This window comes from Ceratosolen solmsi, unplaced genomic scaffold (assembly GCF_000503995.2).
Source record: "Ceratosolen solmsi marchali unplaced genomic scaffold, CerSol_1.0 scaffold43, whole genome shotgun sequence".
In the NCBI taxonomy this organism is placed as follows: Eukaryota; Metazoa; Arthropoda; class Insecta; order Hymenoptera; family Agaonidae; genus Ceratosolen; species Ceratosolen solmsi.
The window spans coordinates 2,507,919-2,522,802 of NW_011948431.1; positions in this window are offsets into that span (position 1 = coordinate 2,507,919).

The following is a 14,884-nucleotide window of genomic DNA, read 5'->3' on the forward strand; positions in this document are numbered from 1 at the left end:
CCGTTTATTAAAATGAAGAGGCTAATGCTAGCGCTGCCATTGCCATTGCTCGTCTTTTGACTGTATAATGAAACATTTGAGACGCTGATGTGTATTCAAATTAATCTTCCGGAATTCTATTGGATTGTCGTGCGTTATACTCACTCTATGAGAAAGATTCATTCTTTAAACTGTACAAAGTTTTCCGGAATCAGTTGGAAGTTTATTGTCGAAGGTATTTCAATGGCATATTTCGTTTAAAGATTATTTAGGATTTTTTCTCTCTCTTTTTTTTTTTTTTTTTTTTGTTTGTTTTGTTTTTTTTTCTCGTTTTTCTCTCTCGTTATTTTTTTTTTTTTTTTTTATTTACAAATTTTCGTTAAACTTTTGTTTCTTCGACAATCGCGCGTGAGACTCGTTAGTGTTTTTCAAAGTATATTTATCGATGAAAAATTATGTGTAACATTCCATTTGTAAAGCAATCTGATTATAATGCATTTTATTTTTTAATAAAAATTATTTTATAGTTAAGCTTTTCTTTATTTAAGTTTCGATAAATTCAAATAATAACCGAATACGTGTGCGATATAGTACAAAATGGTCGCTATTAAACAACAATAATACATTTTGAAATTGCACTCGAATACTTGAAAATATAATTATTACATAAGATACGAATGACCATGTGAATGAGCCGAAGAATGCAAGCGACTAAACACTTAATAAATAATTAAATGCAACTTGTATTAACTTGGGGGAACGAATGGGGAGAATTTCTGAATGTAAAGTCGCGTTAGGCAATTGGGAGGACACCATTGTGATTCGCTGGAAATCCTATTTCCTCAGCTGGACATGATTGTTCTTATTTTTCTTCAATTGGCTCGAATACTTTTCGGCTACGCCCAAAGCTGCCGCAACTTTAAAAGGGCAAAGGTACTTGGACGCATCGCGGGTACGTTTACACTTGGAGTGTGCTACGGATTTATGCGTGCGTAAGACTCATTAACGTTCGCGTTCGCATTAAAACATATTTCTTATGTAATTGTCTGCTGAAAGGACGGGAGTTGTAACTTGGTGCAACCTTTGTTTAAGGGATTAATGTAAGCGACTGCGAACTTGCGGTGCGCGTGCGCGAGCTTTCCATTATTCTTCACCTCGTTTGCCTTATATTTTTACGTCCAGCACACCATATGACTCGTTCGTTCCGTGAGCTTTGTAGGATTATTTTTCCATGGTAATTGAAGGATGCTAATGGGAATGACGTAATTTATTTCTCCTGATTTATAATACTGATTATTACGCTTTGACAAGACTATTTTCTACAGTCAATTTGCTTATTTTCAATTTTATAAACTTCGAATACTTAGGAAATTAACTTTATTTTCCATGGATAATTAATCATCGTAATTTCGTTTCGTAATTTCATTTCTTTATTTATTCTTCTTCTAGTGTCTTTTCATTTTTATAATTCATTCATAGTTACATCGAATTTATTCTTCGTTTATTACATTAATTTCACGATTTCATTAAATATTCGCCGAATAATTCATTTAAAAACCTATACTACGTATAATGAGTGTCTAATGAGTTACGCATTGTAACGTAATGAACGAGTGATATTATTTCAATGATATTTTACACTATTAACCAGATTGAATTATTTATATTAAATTAAGATGTATGACATCATTGAGATGCCTGTTACGATAATTTAGTCATTATTATAATTTGACGATAGTAGAATAATTATATTAAACATTAAGTAGGTTTAAAGTGCCTTTAAGTAGGATTAAAATAATATTTGCTTTTATAATTATTATGAATAAGTGAATAAGTGTAATGTAGTGTATAAGATTCATCGTAGAGTTAAATTTGGAAGTAAAAGCGGGTTTTCGAAAGGTTAAAAAATTGAAATTGCGTTGTCATGTTAATTAAAAATGCATTACGTCAGTAATGAAGGAATCGTGTTACGAATGATTAATATCCATAAAAAATCTTAATCGTCAGATTGTGAAGGTTGCCTATTTATCTATGTGTATGTTTACATAGACGCGTGCACCGCGTACAAGGAGTATTAACATTATTCGTCCAGAAACATTCCTCGCCTCCTCTTGACGTTGCACTTATCTCGAAAACCTAACTTTCCACATCTTCAAATAAATCTAAAAAAAGTCTTATCCTGCGCAATCGTGTCCCTCCTCTACTCTCACAGGTACATGAAAACCCGCGGAATCGCCTTTGTCTCAAAGGCCGTTCGCTCTATCTTTGGCAATGAGTACACGAGTATTCTATTCGTGGACATCGCGCCCTCGAATAATAACATTTACGCCCGCCTTCATAAAACTTATTATTCCCACGCCGCTCACACGCTCACACGCACACACGCACACACGCACACACGCGTATGTGTATAATACGCTAACGCGGGCGGACGATAAAATTTTTTACAGTCGTTGTCTCTCACACGAGAATTACTGGCAATTGTCCGTTATTTCAGCGGGCATTACTCTCGCGAATGGACGAGATAACCTTGGCGGACTGAGTTTGATAACTTAATCGGCTACGAAGCGAGAAAATGCTAATAGTTTGCTCTTTTGGCATGCAAGTAATACAAATATATACAGAAATCTTGGGAGGAGTCGCGGGAGTATCATTACAGGGTGCAGGAAACTTTGCTTTGCATACAAAATAGTTCAGGTTACTTATCCTTACGAATCATTAAGATTCATTCGCATGCGCGTCAACCACCCGGACTTTCACTCTCTCTCTCTCTCTCTCTCTCTTACTATCTTGTCTCCTCTTCTTTCTCCTTTAATAGAAGCATGATCCAAAATACCGTTCAACTTTAGGGATTGGAAGTTGCCCCTTTACCAATAGTCTTCAAATATATGTACTTTCTATTTATCTGCTAATAATGTTTTTGATGGTGGAACGATTTTATAATAAAACATGCAAGTATTACAAAACATGAAATATTGGCAAACATTACGATGTAAAATTTTTGTCTCGTATTTTTTAACTTATAGCAATTCTGAATATAAGTAAAATTTACGTTTTTTCTTATTTTTCTCATAATGAAAAATTTAGAATTTTGATTTTCTGAAAAGTTGTGAATTATACATTATATTATTCATTATTAGTTTGCTATTTTATTAACATACAATGTTAATAGTTGTTTAGCAACGAATAACTTCCAACCTAGTTACAATCGCTTATTATTGAACAATACTGCGAATTATTAATAGACTTACTTTATAATTACTTTCATTATTAATGTTTGTCGAAAAACCAGAATATGTCTTTAGTTTTTCTTTATACGCATTTTAAAATTTTCCCTTTTTCTCACTCTCTCTCTCTCTCTCTCTCTCTCTCTCTCTCTCTCTGAGCTATGAAAGCTATCCATGGAGAATTTCCGTGGTGTCTTTGTGAAAAAGTGAACGCATTAAAGAATATTGTTATAAAATATTGCGATTCAAAGTAAACTACCAGCAATAAATAAACTTATATAAATCTTGAAAGTAAAGTGATTAAACACAATTTACTAAATGACAACGATTATGTTAACAATTTATTAGAAAAAAAAAATGAAAAAAAAAAGTGAAATTTCCCATACATGTGTACGTATTAAAAATTTTGTTAATTATTTGTTATATAAATGGAAATTTATTCTTTTATAAATTCATAAATATAGAAAATAAATCTCAATAATCGGTATCACTAGGTATAAAATGTCAAATTCTGCCACAAAAATTATGAGTTTATAAAAATGATAATCATCATGAATTGCCACCTGAAACTGCTATTTGTAGCTAATCCACTCGATTAATATATTGTTTATTTTATAAAATATCCTTAATTTACTTATCTCCTAGTGCTCGCCACACTTGTCTATGTGATATACGTCCTTGCAAATTAGTTAACACTCAAGGTACACACGCGTTAGTTGTAGTTTCTTTTAAGTGCAGTTTGTGCGGAAGCGACTCCTAGTGTATCTTACCTCGTTAAGGAAAAGTTACCAGGAGACAGAATTCACTTTGCCTTTGTTAAAGTTTAACGTCGATAGGACATGGCACGATGGATATCGTTCCATTACTTTTTAGAGCTGACGACTACTACGAGACAGACGACTAAAATTTTCACATAACCAAGTCATAACATCATTGTATAACAGCCAAGCATGGACAACTTTCAGTTATTACATTGATTTATCAACGATCGCTTATTTATATCTTTATTTATTTATTCATTGATTTATCAAAGATCAAGATCTTTAGTTTGAGAATAAATGCACAATGTTATAGATGTATTTTTGCGCTAATATAATGCAATTGATATTAATTCGTGTCGCGTGGTGTGTGACGTGTATATAATATTTATTATTTTATAATAAATATGAAATTATACTTGTGAATGTATAATGTATCGAAGAATTTAAAAATTGAGACATAGCAAAGTTATGTATAATTTTTATAAGCTTGCAACTGTATTATATTTTTGAAATTCAAGATCCAAATTACATTGAAATTTGTAATAATGTTTTCAACAATGATCTCAAGACAAATTAACAATCCTTCCAAAATCTTCTCCAAACTTTTAAATAAATATTATTACCACAAATTAAAAAAGAAAATTTTCTATACCATGAATGAAGCTGCTATCTCCATTGTGCAAAATTATTAGCCAGATGCAACAAATAAATCAGTTCTTATCATAAATTTCTTGACGGTTTTTATAAATTAATGTAATTATAATACAATTCGTATACCGTGAAACTTATTCAACTAATTTCACGTTGAAAATGTTCAAAATACCGTACTTAATTTTCTTGCTATTTCAATGCCCAATAGAATTGAACTTAACATAGGCTTGTTCACTCTTAGACATTGAAACTCCTTAATAAGTTTGTTCGTCTCTTCAACATAGTTAAGAAACATGGTTGAATACACTATTGTTATTATCCTTATCATCGCTCATTATTGTTACTTTTATTGTTATTGTTATTGTTATTGTTATTGTTATTGTTATTGTTATTGTTATTGTTATTGTTATTGTTATTGTTATTGTTATTGTTATTGTTATGTGTTATTGTTATTATTATTATTGTTATTGTTATTGTTATTGTTATCATCATCATTAATTATTTATCACTCATTATTAATTGGATATTTATTCAAATTGTATATATTTCCAAGATTTTATTCTCGGCAGCATCGTTCAATGGCCAGTAAAATTTGATAAACATGAAATTGTCAGCGTATTGAAACCGTGTAGCGGAGTCGCGGTGTTACGAAGACGAGTAAGAAAAGATAATTAGATATTCGCTCGGTAAACTTGCAGTTAATGGCAAAAAGCAGCTGCGGAGGAAGTGGAGAGAGGTTGAAGAATACGTGCCAAGATGAAACAACCAGTTCCCGGGATCAGCCGTAAGTCGTAATCTTGTCTGTCTAGTTCTCGTGCTTCCAGTGCTTATTAATACGCATAATAGCAGACGCGTGTGCGGGTGCAGTGGAACTCGTCCGAGGCGACAATTGTTGTTCCCCGTTGTTGCGATGTACTTGGATTTCGAGTTCCATTTTCGTATTGCGGTTGTTAACTTCCCGCCGCTGTCCAACTGTATGAGCAAGGAGTTGCGCAACCATTGGAAACCTGTTTCTCGATGCCAGTGCCCGAAGATTGAAGAATTGCTTTGCGGAAGGGTCTGCGTTACTAAAGTAATCCGTGCCTGGGAATTGACATGTTTTTTTACCAGGACTTGTTAGCCACGAGATACGATCATGTTTCATCTACGATTAATAAAAACTCTTATTATCTGTCGGTATCTCTTGTACGCTAATAGACGATTAAAAATAGATTCTACTGCGAATGGTGTGATAGATTACGTTGATTTTTAACGTTTCACTGCTCTCTTTCATTAATTTAATCCATAAAGTCGTTTTAAAAAGTGTCATTCGTTCTATTATAAAGTATTATTCATCTCATTTCGTGCAAGAGTTTTAATAATCATGACATTTTGAAGACGTCCGGGCAACTTTTACTCTGTAGAGTATACCATCTAAGAAATGCTTCTTTATTTTTTTTTAGTTAAGTATAGTACTCAATTTTTTTTTTTTTAGAACCACACAAATGGGTAGACAATTTTCATACAGACGGAAGAATTAAAAAACTACGTAGTATTTTCACGATTGATTTGATACGAAGGTATTTTATTCCTGCTATTATCATAGTATTTCGAATCATTTATTATTTCACAACACTTGTTATCTTAAGAACAATAGAGCTTTAATTAAACAGAGATACGTTATATAAGGTGCAGTACGATAAATGCATAAACAGATTATGAGTTGTAATAAATGCCACACATATGAGAATGGATTTATGGATTTTCTTTTCTTTTTTTTTTATATACAAAGCTTTTCGGGCAACGTAAACGATTAGATAAAATGTAATTAACTTTGAAGAAAATTGAGTCGATAATGTTAATAAGACTAATATTTATCATTAAGAAGAGAAAATGTACGATCATTTAGGTAAGATTGAAAAAAGTAAGTGTAGTAAGATTTTCAGTATAAAACTTGTATTCTATCTTACTATTAAATCTCTTATTATATACAATTCAATATAGATTCAACTTTTCATTCTATAGAGATGGATACTATTTTTAATGCTTTGCAAAAGAGAAAATTCAATATTTATTATAAGATAATTAAATTGTTTGAAAGATATTTTATTTTGTCATATTAAAAACTCGTATAATTACATAGAAGAAATTTGTACGCTCGATACGTATTATATATATATATATATATATATATATATATATTGATTGTAAAAATATTGATCAAAGTAAGATATTCATAATTTACAAGCGTATAGTGTATTAATCATTGTTCAACCGTAAACAAAAAAAGAAAAAAAAATCTGTGAAATGAAGATATTATCTATAATACACGATATAAATAACAAAATAAACTCTTCATTTTATTCTCACTATTGTATTAAAAATATGAATATTTTCCTTTCATATAATTAACTGTAATAAATTCCAGCGAAATTTATATGATACGCGTATAATAATTAGTCGAGCTAACTTACTACAATTTTAAGCACTTATAATTATTACGTTATATTTTACTAGGAAATTTGTTTTGAAAATAATTGAATAATAAATTACCATTATTCAAATTGCCAATATCGAAACTAAAAATTTAATAATAATAATTTTGGATTTTGCAAAAACTTTATTTTTAATCATTTTCTTTTTTCTGTTTCAGGTTAGTGTCAATGATCATTATATATTTCTTATATTAATAGAAAGTTTAAGCGGAAAACTGTTTAGTACAGGTATCTTATCAATTTATTTTCAACTTAATGATTTACACGAATTTAAAACATTGGTCGGATTCTAACAATAAATAAAATTTTTTCATTTGTACTTTTGCTACTTTCTTAAATAAAACCGTCCATTCTGTTATTTATAAATTTTTTTTTCTTTCTAAGTTATTTTCCTCGATCGTACAATATCTCACTTTACATCTGTGAAAACATTATTTCTCCCAACAGTTATTTTTATTCTATGAGATCAACATAATCTCAAACTGTCTCATGAACGACTTTTATTATTTTCACTTATCTTATCATCTAGTTCATTAACGTATTTTCAAAAAGCATTTTATAAATAATAATATTTTAGATAACCGCATGGAACATATTTTATATAATAAATCTAAATTACAGTATCTCAATCTGTATTATACAATCTTTCGCTCGCTCTATATGTTTTATTAGAGAAAATCAATGCTCCCTTTTTGTTTTGTATTTACAAAATCCTTTATTGTAAAATAAATAACGAAATGCTAGAAACATAAATTATTTTAAATTATGATTGATTAAAAAATATAATTATCATTATTCTCCGATTAATCTTTAAGAATAAATTAAAGACTTGTGAAATTTTCTGTATTCCATGAAATTGACATGTTATTTTTTTTTTTTATTTTTTTTTTTTTAAGTAATATTTGCTAATATTTATAATGCGATAGTGTCAGCCTTGAATAAAAGATTTTATTATATCGATTTTAATATTTTAAACAGATAGGCTTATGTAAATATAAACGATAGTATTTCTTTCGGTTCAATTGAATTGTAAGTGAGAGAGAGAGAGAGAGAGAGAGAGAGAGAGAGAAAAAATTATTATTAAAATACAGATGTACAACGAGGATTCATGGACTTTTGATACGTTATATTAAAAAAAAAAAAAAAAAAAAAAAAAAAAAAAAAAAAAAAAAAAAAAAAAAAAAAAAAAAAACCCAAAAAGCTTCCATACTTTATGATTTTACTAAAAACATAACTTTTAGTTTAGCAAGGATATTTACAAATACACTCACGCAATCGAGAATTGATCACCGACATTCGTCAAACTCTTTTGGACATTTATTTTCGAGCCAGCTGTTGTTAGCTTCATTCTTCCTCTCTTTTGTTTCGTCTCTCTTCCTTTTGTTGCAGCTGTGAGGTAGCAAAAAAGAAGGAACGCGACTCGTACCGAGCAGACGCGCCATTTTATATGCTGCAACGAAAAATTAAGATCGTTCGTAGCCGTACGAAATTGAAAATTCTCGTCGAAAATGGAGAGAGAGAGAGAGAGAGAGAGAGAGAGAGAGAGAAACTCAATTTAGGCGTCACGGTGCAATTTGGCATAAAGCTCTGCTTAAGCAATTCGTTTTTCCAGTTCGTTTGGGCGTATATCATTACATCTTGTTGTTCGGTCCAAGTTCTAACCGACTAAACAAAAACTTATGAACGCCAGTTTAATCGACCGAGCTATAAATGCTCTGTAATAGCTAAATGCGAATGCACTATAGCCATTTTCTTCTTCTTTCTTTCTTTTTTTTTTCTCTTTGTTTTATCGATTCAAGTATAGAGTTGTTGAACGTGTTTTTCTATTGAATTATAAAACGGTCACCTCATTTCTGCTATCAGTCACAATATATCTTTATGTATAAGTCGATATATAAAAACATGTTTATTATATTGATACAATGACCAACACAATGATTGTATTAGTGTGCCATTTAACTGATTTATAAGTAGGACATAAATATTACAGTAGGCTTTTTCATAATGAGCATAATAAGCATTTTCCGCAGGTGTTAAATAAGTTAAACGAATATCATAAATTTGTTATTGTTTTGTAACAAACAGCACTTAATCTCATTAAAAAAAAAAAAAAAAAAGAAAAGAAAAAAAGATGCAAAATACATCAATAATTTAAAATTGTTAATAATAAATGAATTTATTATTTAGAAATCGCTAAATTAAAAGCCATCTGTAATCGGTAAATTAAATTAAGTGATCGCGAGTCATGTGCTTATTTTGCCAAAGGAAATCGAATAAAGTCTAATCTTTAAAATCTTATTTTAAATTTTAGATTCAAGTAACCGTAGAAATATATATATATATATTCAGTCGTAAGATAGTTAATGCCAATGAACTAAATACTAAAGCGATTAGTGCAAGTACGAGAGCAATCGTTAGAGATTAACAATAATACTATCGCGATACTTTAATGCATTTATTGCCAATGAAAATTTAAAACAATCTATGGATTACTCAAAAATATCGAAAATAAAATTGTTAACATATATACGCTATTGGTATTTTATATAGGTACCTTTTTAAGTGCCATTAAGGAAATCTCGTCGATGATTTTAGCACGTGGATTAAGATTAAATAAATTGAATGGTCTATGCTAAATAAATAATTATATGCGCTTATATGCGTATGAAAAGATAATCTTTAGTTAAGTGGTACAGGCATTTTTACCGATGTACTTAATAGCATAAAGTTTCATAATAATAGGCAACATAGTAGGCTGGTCTCTATCTAAGTGAACTTTATCATTATCACTGCAAATAGATTCAACTTTCAAGCTACTTTTGAGCACGTGCATTATCAATTTTATATACGCATAAAGTTATTGTAGAATAAAATATTATGGTGATCAAATTTTTAATATATCGAAGTTGTCTTTTAATAAAATTTTAATAACATTACACGACTAGAAAATAAAGTATCGCAGTTAAACGATCGCTAATTTGTGAATGAAACATTTATCTATTTTTTATCTATTATAATAGGATTAATATGAAACGAGTAATTGTAAAAAATGTATCGATTCACTTTTCTACTTTATGTTATAAATATATATATATATATATATGTGTGTGTGTGTGTGTGTGTGTGTGTGTGCGCGCGCGCGCGCGCGCGTGTGTGTATAATGATATTATATTTAATATTATTTTCTATACATAATGGAACGAGAAATCACAAGAGAATTCAGAAGCAAAATATTTTTCAATAATTAAGATGAAATATAGAGTTACAGGTACATGTAGCGCCAAGACACACAGACTTTCTAGTTAATCGAAGAAAAGGATTATTAAAATTAATATTAAAATAAAAATCATTATGTTGCAAAACATAGTACTTTGCACGATGATTGCATAGTAAAAAAAAAAAAAAAAAAAAAAAAAAAAAAAAAAAAAAAAAAAAAATCTTGGCTCTCATTGCCGCTTATAAAATGAAATGAAGCACAGCTTCAATGTACTCCGACTAAGCGAAAAAAGAGATTACACTCTATTAAATCAAACACAAAGTCTTTCATTCAAAAGCTTTTGAAGCTTGTCAATAAACTCAAGGTCAGCGCTGATCAGGCTTTTGACAATAGGATCAATTGCCTGTGCATTATCGAGGCGGTGGAGTAGGAAAGTCGTCGTGACGATAGGAAATGGCAGCTTCTACTTAGGAAAAACGCTACGTCCCATCAATCATGATAACCGCTTATCGCGCGCTCTCTCAATCTATCGCTTGTCCCGTTAGCCGGACGAAGCCTCGATGCTCATTGACATTAATAACGCGAAGAGTTGAATCGCAAGCATGAAAATTGTTTGATTCTTTTACGTATTGACGCCTGACAATTTGGGGCGTTATGCGTAGGCGGTTATGCTACGCCTTTCCGATGATTACGAGCAATTGCATTTTCCTGTGGGGTACACAAGTTCTAGTTAATCGACTGTATGATGCTGGGCTTCTAGGCTGCAGTAAAAGCAAAGTTTGAGAGAATATTTGGGCAATTTTCATTAAAAAGCATTGTTAATCGTCCTATAAATATCTGGTAGGCACAGCTTTTATTCTCTAATATAATAAAAATTCTGGATGTTAATTTCCCTTCGTTACTATATAATAAAAGTGTGCATCGTAATGGGAAATTATGTGCAATTGTGAAAAATCAATGTACTTCACAAATGAGCATGGAAGTACTAAAATCCAAAGTTTCAATTTTCTGAAAGCTTTGAATTTTCGCTCATTGAATTCTTGTTACAAAGTACTTATACAAATTTATGGAATTTACGAAATTTCATTTGGAGCAATTAATTACTCGTTAAGCAATTAATTTACAAATTGAAAATGCATGCAGATTATTGGTAAGTCACTGTGCTTGTTGAAAGACTACTTTCATGGTCATTAATACATTTTAATTCCTTAAGAAATTTATAGTTTTTATAAAAATGACGAAACAATAAATACGGCAGAATAATTATAGAATCTTGAATTTAAAATTAAATTTCAACGACACCGAAACCAATGATAAAGTAAATATTTTTTTACACCCTCCCTGCCACCCCCGAGTTCTCCGTCCCCCGTTAATCCACGTATATCAACTTAATCAATTATCCGTGCAATTAGTAGCGCGATCCTTGATTTGAAAATTCATCCTCCGTGTTACTTTTCCCCGGAGAAACTTTACTCCCTCATGTAATTATCACGCGCACCAATTACGTTACGCCATTATTTCGATATTCGACTACGCCACTATTCACGGTTTGAATGATCTTTATTATTTATGTAGCGACCATTTTAACTTACATGATACTTTCCACGTCTCATACAAATTCATCCAATTAATATTCATTAGGTTTAAAGTCAATTCGTAATTAAGATTCGAGTAACATCGATTAATTATAGAATAATGTTTCACGCTAAAATTCTTCAATTCTTAGTATATATGTATATATATATATATATATATATATATATATATATATATATATATGTATAATAAATGTTGCTTTATGCATTAAACAATCTCATAAATCTGACAAAACAGTTATATTATCTTATTCTTATAGTTTATTAGTTATGTTATTGTTATTATTATTAAGGTACATTTAATGGTGCTTTTCTTTTCCAGTGTTTAGCATTGAATTGAATTTAAAAGACAAATGGCATTTGAATGAAAATACAACGTACCATAAATCATCCAAATAGTTTTAAAATTTATTTACGTACCATGCAAAATGAAAAATGAATTGAAAATTTTTTAATAGTACAAAAAATCCGTGAAATTTATCTGTGATTTATAAAGTGATCGTTACGATACTTTCATTTCTTTAAATTTTATTTTGATTGCAATATTTTACTAGTAAGAAATGAGTAAATCGAATTTTTGTTCATTTATTAGAATTCAAAATTTTTTTAAGTAAATTCAAGGGAATTAAAGTAATTAAAAATACATCATATTTATATAAGAATCAAGTGTAATAATTATTCGTATTTTATTTTAAAGCTATGCGACGATTATCGCTTTATATAAATAAATTCTAATTAATGCATTAAATATAATTGAATTTTTTTATTAAATCACTAAATGTATTAAAATGTAGAAAATGTAATCAAATTCAACTCTCTCTCTCTCTCTCTCTCTCTCTCTCTCTCTCTCTCTCTCTCTCTCTCTTTATATATATATATATATAGTCTATTCGTGTAGCCGTAGAGCTTATAATGTACTTTTCACGCTCCCCGACATATCGTCCTTCCATAATCAACAAATGACTGAATTTTGCAATCTCAACCAAGTGGCATAAGTGACACGGTACTTGGTGTCATCCTATTCTAATTATGACCAGCAATTAATCGCTGTCGGGCTTCATGTACCTCGGGCGAACGCAAATGTGCGGGACAACCGTCTCGATTCGAGGAACTCGGCCATTAATCCGCGGCACCAGCCAAGAGTGACGAGATCGACCACGACGGTGTCATTTTCGCCTTTTCAGGTGTCTCGAGTCCCACTTCCAATTCCCACGCCTCGTAGAACTCTTCCGGACACTTTACATTGCACACGAGGGTGCGGATAAGGGGAACGGTAAGATCGATGATTGGTTGGTCGGTGAAACCATTTGGACGAGAGTTTGGCTGTAAAACCACAGGATGCTCTGTCGCTATTGTAAAGTGAGTAACGCGAGGTACCGATGCTGTGCTACGTCAATTAAAGGAATTCAGCTTTGCCGAGAAATTTTCTCATTCAAGGCGTGTTCGGGCGTTTTCTGGTGTCGATGGAGATGACCGGCGGACAATCCATACTATATCGGTCAGTTTATGTATCGAGGGAATTTCAGTCGATTCCCTCGGACTGTATAAATAGACGCTTAATCGAATTAAGTTACGGTAAGATCGATTAAAACTTGCTCCTTTCTGCCTACTATTATCGATGGTAACTCTAATCGTGTTAATACTTGTTGACCTGTGATCATACTAGTTTGTTGTTTGCTGTCGTTGGAATATTTGCTGCAAGTAGAGCGATTATTCATGAGTGAATTTTAATGAAAATTTTGATGTTTGAAAATTCTTGCCCATAAACTGTACACACCGAGTCAAGATTCATTATCAAGATAGAGAGTTTACAATATCGAATGTCAGTCGCCTTATTTTTCGTTTGAAAATTTTCCCATTCGACCTTCAAATTTTTATTCGAGATTGTCCTACATGTTCATTATCATCGTCATAGCCCACATTTTGTACTCGTCATATTGTGCGATCAAAGACAATCGAACGATTATTCCAAAAATATTAAAACTTATTTTTAGCGTAGGCAGTTTTGTTGAATGTGCCATGTACCGTTTTATAAGTATCCTCGTTAATGTATCTTATTCCTTTTATTGTGAAAACCACGGTGGGATACAGTACGGTTTTGTTTTGAAACTTATATATTGAATGGCTTTGTTACTGACAAAGTAACAGTATCTACCGTATGGATAGACATTGTTGTGCTTTTGTGGGAAAGCCAGAGAAAAACAATATAACACGTAGCGTATAAATGTTTTATTTAACTTCTTCTCGAAAGAAATACCGATTTCACTGCATTTATTGCTATTGTGCTTGTGGAAGTACTTTGTTAAAGGCGCGGGAACTACTTACCTTATATGTTGCGCGCATCTATCCGATCAAATTGCAAAATTTATAAAATTATGGGAATATCATAAAATTATGGGGCCATTGCATTTTTTGCAATCGTCATTACAAACGAATACTTACTCGACACGTTATTAATGTGCATTGATTCTAGGCTTTGATTCATCATGCAAAGCAGGCAAAATAGCCTTTACAAAAGTAACTTGGAATGCTTGGAAATGCAACGATTCGACATCCTCGACTAGCATTATATTCGTCGGTGAACAATCCCTCCCTTTCTACTCCCCCTCCCATCCCCTCCCCGCCCCACCCCTCCCCCTCGACATTTAAGTAGGAAGCTAATGAGCGCCAAAACATCGCGCTAATTGTACCAGAGGCTGATAAATATTCCTCCACGCAAGCACCTCTGCCATTCATAATAGCGATATCGGTCAGTGTCATTAAAGGAGGACGGCTACGTATCGCGCTCGGTTTTCGTATGGAACGTTCGCTGGAAGTCCAACCTCTCGGATCACTTCTAGCTCCTCGGGCTTCTCCTCCACCTAGTGACGTATTCGCCACGCGTATCACTGCGCGGCATCTCCCCACCGCGCCCCCACCACCCACTTCCTCCCTCCACGAACCGACAGCCCACTCGACACCCTATCACCCCCCCCCCCCC